Raw genomic sequence first — 12,131 nt, 5'->3', positions numbered from 1 at the left:
ACTACACCTCTCCACCTATTCCCACACACCTCTACACTACACTTACAATTCACCTCTACACTACACCCTCACTGTTGTCTCACGGTTGTGGGGTTTGTTGCAGCACAGTGTGGGAGACACACCTTGCTACACAGGCCGCCCTCCCATTGTGTCCCGTGCTGGCCTCTGGGTGTAGTGAGGGTGTGTGCAGTAGGTAGTGGTGGTGGTGGAGAGGGTGGTGGGTGGGGAGTGAGTGTAGTGGTGGTGGTGGGAGAGGGTGGTGGGAGTGAGGCAGGGTGGGGGAGAGGGTGGTGGTGTGGGGAGTGAGTGCAGTGGTGGTGGTGAGAGGGTGGTGGGGGAGGAGTGCAGTGGTGGAGGTGAGAGGGTGGTGGTGTGGGAGTGAGTGCAGTGGTGGTGGTGAGAGGGTGGTGGTGTGGGAGTGAGTGCAGTGGTGGAGGGTTTGAAGAGCAAGTAGTGAGGGAGGGAGGTGGAGTGTAACACAGCCACCTGTTGCGTCTGAAGGTAATGAATCGTCCGTGCGTGTGAGCATAAGTGCGTGCGTGAGTGCGTGCGTGAGAGTGCGTGTAATAACATCAACACACTCCACACATTAAAATAAACAATAGAAAAAACGTCCACAACAACACTAGATAACAGAACCCTTAGACTAGGGCCCCGGGGAGCTTAGGGCCCCGGGGAGCCTGTAGGGCCCCGGGGAGCGTGTGAGGATCATGAGGAGCCCTGTAGGGCCCCTGGGGAGCCTGTAGGGCCCTCGGGGAGCCCAGGGCCCCGGGAGCCTGTACAACCCCCCCACCTCCCCACTATTAAACCAGCAACACACACAAGGCTTCCCACGTTCCCAAACAGGTGAGGTGAAGGGTAGCAGTGAGAGGCCTCCCATCCCCATACCACCATTACCCCCACCCCCATAACAAGAGCAGCAGTTCGAGGAAGGTCTGCATTGCCTCACAACACACCTCTACGTGGCCTGTGTGTGTGAGACGAAACGAGGGGCGGTATGATAGAGTGTATAAATGGAAGCAAGGGTTATACAAAGCCATTACAAAGGTACTCAAACAATCCAACGAGGAGCGAACTCGTAACAATGGTTTTAAATTAGACAAATTTAGATTTAGGCGCGAGATAGGTAAACACTGGTTTGGAAATGGAGTAGTGGATGAGTGAAACAAGCTACCAAATATCATCATTAACTCGAACACGCTGGATAGCTTCAAACATAGGTTGGATGTTTATATGAGCAATAGGGGTTGGGTGTAAATGGGACTGCCCAGTATGGGCCAATAGACCCGCTGCAGTTTCCTCCATTCTTATGTTCTTGTGTGTGTGTGTGTGTGTGTGTGTGTGTGTGTGCAGGATATGTTATTTGGATTACGACGCACTACCCCGCCCCCACACACAAAAACACCATCTGTGAGGGAATTACTACACCACGTGAGTTCCTCCTAACACCATCTGGGAGGGAATTACTACACCACGTGATGCCCCTCATAACACCATCTGTGAGGGAATTACTACACCACGTGATGCCCTCATAACACCATCTGTGAGGGAATTACTACACCACGTGATGCCCTCATAACACCATCTGTGAGGGAATTACTACCCGTGAGTTCCTCCTAACACCATCTGGGAGGGAGCATTACACTACGAGTTTGCTGTTCACACCTACATTAATCTGTATGTTCCTTCACCTTTCTCTAATGAAGGCTTTTGTTAAACCACCAATGTATGTAATAAGTCATTTATGTCCAATGTATATTTTCAGTCTTCAGGCTGCAGAACTTTTCAATAAACCGTTAATTATGTTTTTTATAGCAATTTTTATGTCTTTTAAATGCTTAAAAGACATAAAATTAACATAATGTCATAAAACTAAGATATACTTATGTAAATGAGTGTATGTGTGTGTGTGTGTGTGTGTGTGTGTGTGTGTGTGTGTGTGTGTGTGTGTGTGTGTGTGTGTGTGTGTGTGTGTGTGTGTGTGTGTGTGTGTGTGTGTGTGTGTGTGTGTGTGTGATCATCAACAAGAGTCAACAACTCACCTGAGTATAGCACTGTTGTGGTCCTCTCCGTAAAACTCACCTGTGAAGAACAACATCCAATTAATATGTGTAAAACAAACAAACAAGCAAACAAACAAACAAAATAACCAAACAATTAATATATACATAAAAAAACAATATAAATCACAAAAAATAACACTATATAAATCACTCAACTAATTTGACATTTGATAATTACTTGAGCATTGTTGATAAGAGTAAACATACGGGAATTAATGAACAAGTTATTAGTAGTGTGTGTTTCAACTATATTTAAAGATCACAATAATGTATAACAACAACAATAACAACTATAACAACAACAATAACATGATAAAATAAAAATAATAACACCAACAATAATAATAATAATAATAATAATAATAATAACACAACAATTGAACATAACGTAAAACCTACCTCACGGAGAAAAGTACATACAGGTTGATACAGGTTGATACAGGTAGGCTACAGGTTGATACAGGCTGGAGACACAGGTTGATACAGGTTGATACAGGTAGACACAGGTTGATACAGGTAGACACAGGTTGATACAGGTAGATACAGGTTGATATGGGTACATAAATTTTATAACTGAACATCGGAAAATTATAACCAGACCTTAAATGGTCGTGTGTGTGTGTGTGTGTGTGTGTGTGTGTGTGTGTGTGTGTGTGCAATCTTCCATCCATTGCGACATCCACAACACGTGACTATCCTCTCTCTCACACACACACACACACACACACACACACACACACACACACACACACACACACACCTGCTAAAAACATCACGATTGACCTCGACAATAAACACCAAGTGAGGAAGTGGTCTTCACGCTTCATGCTCTAGTGACAGGTAGGTGAACAGACATACAGGCAGGCAGATAGACAGGTAGATAGATAGACAGACATATAGACAGATAGACAGGTAGGTAGGTAGACAGACATACAGGCAGGCAGATCAATCGAATGGTGGTAGAGGAGTAGATGTGGAAATTTGCCTGCTTGCTTGCCTGCTTTACCATTCAGGGGGAGGGCTGAGGAGGAGGGCAGGGGAGAGGTGAGGAGGAGGGCAGGGGAGAGGTGAGGAGGAGGGCAGGCTGGGACAGGTGAGCCGCCAGCCTGAGGTAAGACTCACCTTGGAGGTAGTGTCGTGTGAGCATCTCTAAGATCGAGTGGAGGTAGAGGCAGGCGGCCCTCAGGTAGGTGGTGAGGAACCCAGGGGACATGGGGAGTAGTGAAGATGCTGTCCCCTCACCTGGCCTTATTCTCACACCTCACCTGGCCTTATCTCACGCCTCACCTGGCCTTATCTCACCTCTCACCTGGCCTTATCTCACACCTCACCTGGCCATATCTCACGCCTCACCTTGCCTCACCAGTGCCACACCAGACAACAGTCTCACCTCGGTTAACACTGCCTGACTCTACGCTGCTTCCCACTCTGTCCCAACACTAATCAATGTATGTGTGGAGGTCAATGATCTGACTCCACACACACACACACACACACACACACACACACACACACACACACACACACAAACACAAACACACACACACTGCGCTGCCTACCTGTGTAAGTGTGCCTGTTTACTGACCCATTTCCTGCCTGCCTGCCTGCGTCGACCTGATTTCTGATTCCATTTTCTTGTCCTGCACCCAGCCTGCGTCTCATTCTTGTTCCACAATTAGCCTGTTGCATGTTCCACCCACAGCCTGCTCCATGTCCTATCCACAGCCGCCTGCCCCTGTCCCACCCACAGCCTCGTCCCTGCCCCACCAGCCTGTCCCTGTCCTACCTCCCCAGCCTGTCCCCGTCCTACCCCAGTCTGTCTCTACCCTACCCCCAGCCCACCTGCTGTCCTACCCCCAGCCTGCCCCCTGTCCCACCCACAGCCCGAGTGTAAGTGTAGGCGTGGTTGACCGACAACTCACCACAGAAACAGGTCAGACATGATGAATGGTGGGACACACACACACACACACACACACACACACACACACACACACACACACACACACAGACACAGACACACACACACACACACACACACACAGGGACCAAGATGGACCACTGTGCTTCCTCATCCTGATCAACGACGCTCTATCGGACACTCCTCACAAGTGGAAGTCGTGGATGACTGCACTGTGGGGGTTTCAGTGACAACATCGCACCAGACTACTCATCGCCAAAGGCACCCTGAAAGGCTACAGGCATGGACTACGGAGAACAAGGTCACCATCAACCACACCAAACCGAAGTCATGCACAGCAATACCGCCACCACTCCAGTGCAAGCCCCAGCAGTCACAGGTGCCCATCCTCTCCAGCTGGTGCAGTCTGCCAAACTCCTGGGTGTAACTATAGACAACAAACTTGACCGGAAGGCCCATGTAAATAACACAGTCAAGGTAGCCTCGTATCGTCTCTACATGCTACGACGACTTAGGTCACTTGGGACACCCACGCCAGAGCTGAGGACCATCTACAACGCCTTTATTCTCCTAAACTAACGTATGCGTCACCAGCCTGGTCGTCTTCTCTCAACTCCACCCAACAACGTCAGCTAGAGAAGGTACAGAAAAGGGCCTGCAGAATCATGCTCGGCGCAGAATACCCGGCTACACTTCAACGCCTTCCACCCTGAAATGCCATCCTCAGTGACCTCCACCACCAAGCACTGAAAGGCTTGGCAGTGGATCACTGCACCACCCCCGTCATCGCCACCTCCTGCCACCGGCAGCCCCCCACCCAACTCGCGCAGTCCGCCACTACAACAAAATTCAGCCCATAAGAGCCCGCACCGATAGATATAAGAACAGCACCATCCCATCTATTGTTAAAATAATAAACAACTCCTGATTTATGTACTGTACAGCCCTGTAAATGTATTCAACGCATATTATATCATTATGTCTAAATCAAATGTAAGTCTGTATATTTTCAGCCACCGGCTGCAACTCTATTAATAAACCGTTTATTATTATTATTATTATTATAATTACACACACACACACACACACAAACATGCATGCACGGAAGAGAGAGAGAGAGAGAGAGAGTCGGCAAAATGAATAAAGGGGAAGAGACAAGACTGGCGGTGAGGAGAGGTAACAGGTGAGAGAAAAGGTGAGACATAACACAGGTGAGAAAAAACAGCTGAGACACAACAGGTGAGAGGCAACAGGTGAGACACAACAGGTGAGAGGCAACAGGTGAGACACAACAGGTGAGAGGCAACAGGTGAGACACAACAGGTGAGAGGCAACAGGTGAGACACAACAGGTGAGAGACAGAAGGTCAACATACCAAGGCGCCAGCATTTACCACCTAAATTATTGAGGGGAAAACAGCCCAGTTAAAGGAGAGGGAAGGAGAGGGAGGGAGAGGGAGGGAGAGGAGGGAGAGTGAGGGAGGAGGGGAGAGGGGAATGAGAAGGTGAGGGAGAGGTAGGGAGAGAGAGGGATGAGAAAGTGAGTGAGAGACAGTCACCAAATACGGGCGTAGGATACCGTCATCAGAAGGACTAGCAACATCCCTAGCTGCCACTGGTCCTCCAGGGAGACGCGGGGGATAAGATCGAGGGAGTGAAGGAGCTCAAGTCCTCCTTCAACAGGTACCAGGTCAGCCTTAAGGAGGAGAGCAACCCATGATGGTTCTAGCTGATCAACAGGTGAGGAGGGAGGGAGGGAGGGAAGGAGAGAGGAAGAAGGATGCAAGGAGCGAGGGAGATAAAGGAGGAGGGAGGGGGGGAGAGAAAGAGGGTGGGGAGTAAAGGATGGATGGAGAGAGGGAGAGAGGGAGATAATGAGGGAGAGGGAAGGAGAGAAGGAGAAGGATGAAAGGAGCGAGAGAGAGAGAGAGAAGGAGGGAGAGGGAGATGAAGAAGAGAGAAGGAAGGAGACGGAGCGAGATGAGGGAGGGAGGGAAGGAGGGAAGGAGGGAGGTGTGTCGCAGCAGGTTCCACTCTGGGAAGGACAGCCTGCGGGAAGGGCATCCTACCACCAGAGCAGGTTAAGGACAGGAGGAGAAGGAGGAGGTGAGAAGGAGGGGGAGAAGAAGGAGAAGAAGAGGAGGTAGAGAAGGAGAAGGAAGAGGAGGAGGTGAGAAGGAAGAGGAGGTGAAAGAGGAGAAGGAAGAGGAGGTGAAAGAGAAGGAAGAGGAGGAGGTGAAGAGGAGGAGCAGAAGGAGAAGGAAGAGGAGGTGAAGAGGAAGGAAGAAGACGAGGTGAAGAAGAGGAAGAAGAGGAGGAAGAAGAGGAGGAAGAAGAGGAGGAAGAAGACGAGGTGAAGAAGAGGAGGAAGAAGAGGAGGAAGAAGAGGAGGAGAGTCAGCACACCTGGATAAAACATCAAACAACTAAGACAAAACATAAAGGTGTGTGACCGGTCCTGACCCCGTGAGTGACCTGGTCCACCTGTGTGTGACCTGGTCCCCTAGGACCTGGTCCTTACCTGGAGTGACCTGGTCCTTTGGGACCTGCCACCTGTGAGTGACCTGGTCCTTACCGTGTGTGACCTGGTCCTAACCTGTGAGTGACCTGGTCCTTACCTGTGAGTGACCTGGTCCTACCTGTGTGTGACCTGGTCCTTACCTGTGAGTGACCTGTCCTTACCTGTGGACCTGGTCCTCACCTGTGAGTGACCTGTCCCACCTGTGAGTGACCTGTCCTTACCTGTGTGTGACCTGGCCTACCTGTGAGTGACCTGGTCCTTACCGTGAGTGACCTGGTCCTTACCTGTGAGTGACCTGGTCCTACCTGTGTGTGACCGGTCCTAACTATGAGTGACCTGGTCCTACCTGTGAGTGACCTGGTCCTACCTGTGTGTGACCTGTCCTTACCTGTGTGACCTGGTCCTTACCTGTGTGTGACCTGGTCCCACCTGTGAGTGACCTGGTCCTACCCAGAGTGACCTGGTCCCACCTGTGAGTGACCTGGTCCTTCCGGAGTGACCTGGTCCCACCTGTAGGACCTGCCTTACCCGTGAGTGACCTGGTCCTTACCTGTGAGTGACCTGGTCCTACCTGTGAGTGACCTGGTCCTTACCTGTGAGTGACCTGTCCTTACCTGTGAGGACCTGGTCCTTACCTGTGAGTGACCTGGTCCTTACCTGTGAGTGACCTGGTACCTGATCTGATTAAACAATTAACTGTTAAATATGTCAGAGTACAGATGTTGAGGTGTGAGGGAGGAGTGGAGGAGGGAGGGAGGGGAGTGTGTGGAGGGAGGGGAGTGTGGAGGAGAGGAGTGTGGGAGGAGAGAGTGGAGGGAGAGGAGTGGAGGGAGAGGAGTGTGGAGGGAGGGGAGTGGAGGAGAGGAGTGTGGAGGAGGGGAGTGTGGAGGAGAGGAGGTGGAGGGGAGAGGAGGTGGAGGGAGGGGGAGTGTGGAGGGAGAGGAGGTGGAGGGAGGGAGTGTGGAGGGAGAGGAGGGAGGAGTGGAGGGAGAGGAGGTGGAGGGAGAGGAGTGTGGAGGGAGAGGAGTGTGGAGGAGAGGAGTGGAGGAGAGGAGGGAGGGAGGGGAGGTGTGGAGGGAGAGGAGTGTGGAGGGAGGAGGTGGAGGGAGGAGTGTGGAGGGAGGGGAGGTGAGGGGAGAGGAGTGGGAGGGAGGAGTGAGGGAGAGGAGGTGGAGGAGAGGAGTGTGGAGGGAGAGGAGTGTGGAGGGAGAGAGGTGGAGGGAGAGGAGTGTGGAGAGGAGTGGAGGGAGAGGAGTGGAGAGAGAGAGGAAGAGAGGAAGAAGAGAGGAGCAAGGCGAGAGAGAGGAGAGGAAGGGATAAAGGAGAAGGAAGGAAGAAGGGAAGAGAGAGAAAGGAAAGCATAAAAGAAAATGGTAAAGGAAGGAGAAAGAGGAAAGAAGGAAGATGGATGAGTGCAAGGAAGGAGGTAGGAGGTGGTAGGAGGTAAAATGAGGTAGGAGGAGGAGGTGGAGGAGGTGGAGGTGGTAGGAGGTGGTGGAGGTGGTAGGAGGTGGTAGGAGGTGGTAGGAGGTGGTAGGAGGTGGTAGGAGGTGGTAGGAGGTGGTAGAAGAAGGTAGGAGGTGGTAGGAGGAGGTAGGAGGAGGTAGGAGGTAGGTATTGTAGTGTAGGGAGCTGTACCAACCTGGGGTCCAAGATCGTTGTTGGGACCCGTGGATAATGGACGACACCGACATGACGGGCTTCTCTTCTGATCACAATCATGGTGGTGGTAGTACTGGTAGTTGTGGTAGTACTGGTAGTTGTGGTAGATTGTGGTAGTAGTAGTGGTGGTGGTGTGGCCTCCAGATCTCTCAGGCTACACACACATCCTTGTTTCCTTCGGTGGTGGTAGTGATGATGATGGTGGTGGTGGGTGTGTGACTATCACCACCCTGCACCACACACACACGGGTCCCCCTCACAAGGGACACGGAGCAACACCACGTAAGGTAACCCCTTCAGTGTCGCTCTACGGAAAGAAAGTCTCAGCCGGATCTGTTTTTCATGTTATCCGGCCCTTTAACTGGGTAATAATTCCTTCAGGTCACAGCGGTCAGTTATGTTCAAGAGTCACACGGTTGGTACACTGTTATTATCTCAACATTATCTGCGGTTAGGGAGTTAATGATAGCAACTGGAAAGGAAGATAATATTGTTTAGAATGATAACAGCAATACGTGGTGGCAACGGGTGTAGTGTGGTGTGGTAGAGGAGAGACACACACACACACACCACCTCCACTTGTTGATATCTAAAGCGATACAACGCACTTATCTCAAACTGCAACACCAATATGGCCCTGGTCTCATCCCCTCAATATTTACAACGATAAAAACACGATTAGAGGGATAATTGTGTCCATGTATAACGAGGAGGTGTAGTGTGGCTCGGTGTTGGGTGCGGGAGAGGATGATGGCGTCACAACCAGCAGAAGCCTGAGTTGTTTACCTGTGGCAGCGGCGCGGCGGCAGGCAGGCAGGGAGGTGTCAGGCGCCAGACCCGTTGACATAGTTTACCGCGACGCTCTGCCCGCCTCCACCATCGCCACGTTACCATGGTTACCACCCTCACACCCCCCTGACTTTTTCTTTTATGGTTATTTGATAATTTACTCTCTCCTGTTCGTTTGTTTTTCTTTTCATTCCCACATCCTTCTCACACCACAAACTCCCTCACTCTCTCAATAGTCACCCCTTCCATTTATAATGACCCGTCCTGACCGAGCGACTGACAGAACACACACACACACTGTACAGCCCTGTAAATGTATTGAACGTATATCATTATGTTTAAATCACATGTAAGTCTGTATATTTTGAGCTACCGGCTGCAACTCTATTAAAAAACCGTTTATTATTATTACACAGTTACAAGAATAGTTGTTGGTAGTATAAGTTGTGGTAGTGGTTGATAATGATGACGATGGCTGGTAGTTATGGTGGTGGTGGTGGTGGTGGTGGTGGTGGTGGTGGTGGGTGGTGGTGGTGGTGGTGGTGGTGGGTGGTGGTAGTGGTGGTGGTGGTAGTGGTGGTGGTGGTGGTGGTGGTGGTGGTAGTGGTGGTGGTGGTAGTGGGTGGTGGTGGTGGTGTGGTGGTGGTGGTGGTGGTGGTGGTGGTGGTAGTGGTGGTGGTGGTGGTGGTGGGTGGTGGTGGTGTGGTGGTGGTGGTGGTGGTGGTGGTGGTGGTAGTGGTGGTGGTGGTAGTGGTGGTGGTGGTGGTGATCATAATTCTTTTTATTTCAGGTTGCACACGTCAGCTCAGCAAGTTGCACACTGCTCAACATATTGCACAAAAGGTGTCAAAACGGCTACACGTTCTCACACCTGTCTCACCCTGTTACAAACCCAGCAAGGGTGATAACAGGTATGAGATCCTCCACACCTGCCCTAGGCCCCAGGTGTGTGGTGGGACAGGGGGGTACTACACCTGTTATCACAACATGTGCACCTGTCTTTCTCATCCATCAAACACCTGTGGGAGACACAGATGTTGCTGGTGGATTAGAGCTGTGATAACTCAACACCTGTTTGGCACCTACACGAGTCTGGCGCCAACACCTGGCGTGAGGGGGGAGGGGAGGGGAGGAAGGAAGGAGGAGAGGGAAGGAAGGGAGGGAGAGGGAAGGAAGGGAGGAGAGGGAAGGAAGGAGGGAATGGGAAGGAGGGAGGGAATGGGAAGAGGGAAAGGCAGGAACCACTCGTGTGGGTGGGTCGTTCCATCGGGTTGGGTTGGGTTAGGTTAGGTTGTTTAATAATCAGGTGAACTAAGCATGGGTTCCTAATCGTGATGAGACCCTAATCATTTTTATTACCTTCCGGGGCCATTCCTAACTGACTGACTATCTGAGAGAAGAATTCCTACGTGCACCCGACTCGTTGTGGCCATGGAGCCCTCAGATACCTCGCCTCACACGCTAATCAGTCGTCGCTACCGCAGCTTTATCACGTGTCACTACCGCAGCTTTATCACGTGTCACTACCGCAGCTTTATCACGTGTCGCTACCGCAGCTTTATCACGTGTCACTACCGCAGCTTTATCGTGTCACCACCGCAGCTTTATCACGTGTCGCTACCGCAGCTTTATCACATGTCACTACCGCAGCTTTATCACGTGTCACTGCAGCAATCACGTATCACTACCGCAGCTTTATCACGTGTCACTACCGCAGCTTTATCACGTGTCACTACCGCAGCTTTATCACGTGTCACTACCGCAGCTTTATCGTGTCGCTACCGCAGCTTTATCACGTGTCACTATCGCAGCTTTATCGCACCGCAGCTTTATCGTGTCACTATCGCAGCTTTATCGTGTCACTATCGCAGCTTTATCGTGTCACTACCGCAGCTTTATCACGTGTCACTACCGCAGCTTTATCACGTGTCACTATCGCAGCTTTATCACGTGTCACCACCGCAGCTTTATCACGTGTCACCACCGCAGCTTTATCACGTGTTATCTCTCGCGTATCTAGGTGAAGCGGCCATACAACTGGTAAGGTAAGAATCAATGAAAACTACAGGTGTGGCCAGAAAGTCATGGGCCTAGGGGAGTGGTGTGTGTGGCCAGCAAGTCTTGGGCCTAGGGGGTGTGCAGCAAGTCATGGGCCTAGGGGGGTGGTGTGTGGCCAGCAAGTCATGGGCCGGGGAGAGTGTTTGGGCAAGTCATGGCCCAGGAGGAAAGAAGGGGGTGTGGCCAGCACGTCATGACACAAGGCAGGTAAGAGAGGGTGTGGCCAGCACGTCATGGCCCAGGGGGTAAGAGGGGGTGTGGCCAGCGTCATGACACAGGGCAGGTAAGAGGGGTGTGGCCAGCACGTCATGGGCCAGGGAGGTAAGAGGGGTGTGGCCAGCACGTCATGACACAAGGCAGGTAAGAGAGGGGTGTGGCCAGCACGTCATGGCCCAAAGGGAAGAGGGTGTGGCCAGCACGTCATGACACAGACAGGTAAGAGGGGTGGCCAGCACGTCATGGGCCAGGGGGAGAGGGGTGTGGCCAGCACGTCATGACACAAGGCAGGTAAGAGAGGGGTGTGGCCAGCGTCATGGCCCAAGGGGTAGAGGGTGTGGCCAGCACGTCATGACACAGGGCAGGTAAGAGAGGGGTGTGGCCAGCACGTCATGGGCCAGGGGTAGAGGGGGTGTGGCCAGCGTCATGACAAGGCAGGTAGAGAGAGGTTGGCCAGCACGTCATGGCCCAGGGTAGAGAGGGGTGTGGCCAGCACGTCATGACACAGGGCGGAGAGAGGGGTGTGGCCAGCGTCATGGGCCAGGGGTAGAGGGGGGTGTGGCCAGGATGTAAGACTGGTTTGTTATCGTCTTGTCATCAGCAGTTGAGCCTCTCTTGTGTTGCACAGTGAACCACGGTGTACCTGGCCCACCTGTGTACCTGGCCTATCTGTCACTCGGCCCACCTGTGTCACCTGGCCCACCTGTGTCACCTGGCCTATCTGTCACTCGGCCCCTGTGTCACCTGGCCTGTGTCACCTGGCCTATCTGTCCTCCCGGCCCACCTGTGTCACCTGGCCCACCTGTGTCACCTGGCCCACCTGTCCGTCACCTGTGTGTGTGTGTGTGTGTGTGTGTGGTACCTCTCAAATCCTTCCCTTTTAATTATCTGCTACATCGTCCC

The 12,131-nt window shown here is 52.0% G+C and overlaps 2 long non-coding RNA genes across 2 annotated transcripts; both read right to left on the bottom strand.

Annotated features, from left to right (window-relative positions):
* Window positions 1-2,040: 2,040 nt before the first annotated feature.
* Window positions 2,041-8,944, bottom strand: LOC121860576. The gene is made up of 3 exons (XR_006087891.1): window positions 8,774-8,944; window positions 8,146-8,637; window positions 2,041-2,082 (listed from the first exon to the last, which is right to left on the bottom strand). It is a non-coding gene; the product is annotated as an uncharacterized LOC121860576 (long non-coding RNA).
* Window positions 6,490-7,233, bottom strand: LOC121860577. Its single transcript, XR_006087892.1, has 3 exons — window positions 7,043-7,233; window positions 6,536-6,654; window positions 6,490-6,503 (listed from the first exon to the last, which is right to left on the bottom strand). It is a non-coding gene; the product is annotated as an uncharacterized LOC121860577 (long non-coding RNA).
* Window positions 8,945-12,131: the final 3,187 nt, after the last annotated feature.

Source organism: Homarus americanus, unplaced genomic scaffold (assembly GCF_018991925.1).
Source record: "Homarus americanus isolate GMGI-L3 unplaced genomic scaffold, GMGI_Hamer_2.0 scaffold11150, whole genome shotgun sequence".
NCBI lineage: Eukaryota > Metazoa > Arthropoda > Malacostraca > Decapoda > Nephropidae > Homarus > Homarus americanus.
The sequence above is the reverse complement of the archived record's forward strand: the minus strand, read 5'-3'. Positions and strand labels throughout refer to the sequence as shown.